Source organism: Geospiza fortis, unplaced genomic scaffold (assembly GCF_000277835.1).
Source record: "Geospiza fortis unplaced genomic scaffold, GeoFor_1.0 scaffold4, whole genome shotgun sequence".
NCBI classification, from domain to species: Eukaryota; Metazoa; Chordata; class Aves; order Passeriformes; family Thraupidae; genus Geospiza; species Geospiza fortis.
The window spans coordinates 1365349-1368224 of record NW_005054475.1 but is presented as its reverse complement, the minus strand read 5'-3'; the positions used below and the strand labels follow the sequence as shown (position 1 = coordinate 1368224).

At 62.2% G+C, this 2876-nt stretch overlaps 1 long non-coding RNA gene across 1 annotated transcript; it reads left to right on the top strand.

The window, feature by feature from the left end:
* The first annotated feature begins 475 nt into the window (after positions 1-475).
* LOC115948686 lies at positions 476-2004 on the top strand. The gene is made up of 2 exons (XR_004082477.1): positions 476-617; positions 1759-2004. It is a non-coding gene; the product is annotated as an uncharacterized LOC115948686 (long non-coding RNA).
* The last annotated feature ends 872 nt before the right edge of the window (positions 2005-2876 follow it).

Here is a 2876-nt window from a genome sequence, read left to right as displayed (position 1 = left end):
CCAGCCTGGCCTGGGACCCTGCCAGGGGTGGGGCAGCCACAGCCCCACTGGATAATGAGGGACAACAACCTTTGATTTATAACCGTGAAGTGAAAACAGAGAAAGAGAAAAAAACCAAGGCAGGGAAAATGCAGGGGCTGTGTGTGTGTGTGTGACACTCCTGAGGGCAGGAACTGAGCACGGGGGACCCAAACCCCTCTGGAAGTGGCATAAACCCCTCTGGAGGGGGCACAGACCCCTCTGGAGGAGGAACAAACCCTGATGGAGGGGGCACAAACCCATCTGGAGGGGGCACAGATCCTGATGGAGGGGACACCAGTCCCTCTGGAGGGGACCCAAACCCCTTTGGAGGTGGCACAAACCCCCCTGGAGGAGACCCAAACCCCTCTGGAGGGGCCCCAGACCCCTCTGGAGGGCCCCAAGCCCCTCTTTGCGTGGTTTGGTGGCTCTGCAGCCCCCGGGCTGTGCTCAGGCTGCCCCTGTCCCTGTCCCTGCCAGGGCTGCCATCGAGGAGTCCCTGCGGGTGCTGCGCCACGCCGCCGGCAACATCTACATCAACGACAAATCCACGGGGGCCGTGGTGGCCCAGCAGCCCTTCGGGGGCTCCCGCATCTCAGGTGACACCAGCGCTGCTGGCCAGCTCCCCCTGTGTCCCCCTGTCCCCTGTGTCCCCCCTGTGCTCCGTGTCCCTTGTCCTCCTGGCCCTCCATGTCCTTCCTTGTCCCCATCCTTCTGTGTCCCTCCTGTCCCTCCGTGTCCCTTCTGCCCCCTGTGTCCTGTCCCTGCCGTCCTCCATGTCCTTCCACGTCCCTGTCCTGTGTCCCTCCCATCCCTGTGTCCCTCCATGTCCTTCCCATCCCTCTGTATCCCTTCTGTCCCTGTGCATCCCTCCTGTCCCTCCTTGTCCCCATCCCTGCCTGTCCCTCCTCTCCCTCCCATCCCTCGTGTCCCCTGTGTCCCTCCCATCTCTCTGCATCCTTCCTGTGCTCCTTGTCCCTCCATGTCCCTCCCATTCCTTGTTCTCTGTGTCCCTCCCATTCTTCTGTGTCCCTCCATGTCCCCATCCTGTGTCAGTGTCCCTCCCATCCCTCCGTGTCCCCTGTGTCCCTCTGTGTCCTTCCCATCCCTCCATGTCCCTCCAATTCCTCTGTGTCCCTCCTGTCCCTCTATGTCCCTCCCATCCTTCCCTGTCCCTCTGTGTCCCTCTTGTGCCCCTCCAGGTCCCTCCATGTCCCCATCCTCTGTGTCCCTCCTGTCCCTCTATGTCCCTCCCATCCTTCCCTGTCCCTCTGTGTCCCTCCAGGTCCCTCCATGTCCCCATCCTCTGTGTCCCTCCTGTCCCTCTGTGTCTCTCCCCATCCCTTCCTTGTCCCTCCATGTCCCTTCTGTACCCCGTGTCCCTCCATGTCCCCATCCTCCCTGTCCCACCTGTTCCCTGTGTGTCCCTCCTGTCCCTCTGTGTCCCTCTTGTGCCCCTCCAGGTCCCTCCTGTCCTTCCATATCCCTCCTGTCCCTTGTGTCCCTCCATGTCCCCATCCTTTGCGTCCCTCTGTGTCCCTCCTGTCCCTCTGCGTCCCTCTTGTGCCCCATGTCCCTCCATGTCCCCATCCTCTGCATCCCTCTTGTGCCCCTCCAGGTCCCTCCTGTCCTTCCATATCCCTCCTGTCCCTTGTGTCCCTCCATGTCCCCATCCCTCTGTGTCCCTCCGTGTCCCTGCCCCCCTCCTGGTGTCACCATGGCTCTGTGCTGTCCCCACAGGCACCAATGACAAGCCCGGGGGTCCCCATTACCTGCTGCGCTGGACGTCCCCTCAGGCCATCAAGGAGACGCACGTGCCCCTGGGGGACTGGCGCTACGCCTACATGCAGTGACCTGGGGACAGCCTGGGGACACTGCCACCCCTGCACAGCACTTACACTACTGACCCCTGACCCCCCTCCCCTCCTGGGAGATCTTTAAAAAAGGAAAAAAGGAAAAAAAAAAAAAAAATAATGTTGTTAAATGTTAAAGCTCCGAGCTCCTGTGGTGTCCTGGGTCGGGTGGCACTTGGGGACACGAGGGTGAGTGTGGCAGTGGTTGGATTTGGTGACTTTAAAGGTCTTTTCCAACCTCGGTGATTCTGTGTGAGCATGCTTAATTAGGTTGTTGATTAAGGGGTGGCTGCAGAGGCACAGCTGGGCCCAGCTCCCTTTCCCTCCTGGCCTCCCATCCCCAGGGCAGTTCCCTCTGCACAGGGCTGAGCAGGGTCAGAGCAGGAGCTGAGATCTGTCCCTGTCACCTGTCCCCAGCCATGTCCCTCCCTGTCCCCAGCAGCAACCCGGGGTGGGTGTGCAGGGCAGCCAGGCTGGCTCTGTCCCCGGGGCTGGGCTTTGTCCCCAGCCTGAGCCCCCCTAACCCTGGGCTGGGCCGGAGCCTCGAGCCAGGAGAGGGCAGCTCTGGAGAGGGCAGCTCTGGAGAGGGCAGCTCTGGAGAGGGCAGCTCTGGAGAGGGCAGCTCTGGAGAGGGCAGCTCTGGAGAGGGCAGCTCTGGAGAGGGCAGCTCTGGAGAGGGCAGCTCTGGAGAGGGCAGCTCTGGAGAGGGCAGCTCTGGAGAGGGCAGCTCTGGAGAGGGCAGCTCTGGTGCTGCCTGGAACGACCCCCAGTGCCTTATCCCAGCCCCATCCCAGTCCCATCCCAGCCCCATCCCATTCCCAGTCCCATCCCCATTCCCATCCCATCCCCATCCCAGCCCCATTCCCATTCCCATCCCATCCCCATCCCAGTCCCATTCCAATTCCCATCCCAGCCCCATCCCAGTCCCATCCCCATTCCCATCCCATTCCCATCCCATCCCTCAGCCCCCCCAGCTGGGCTCAGGCTGGCCCCGGCAGCCCCAGC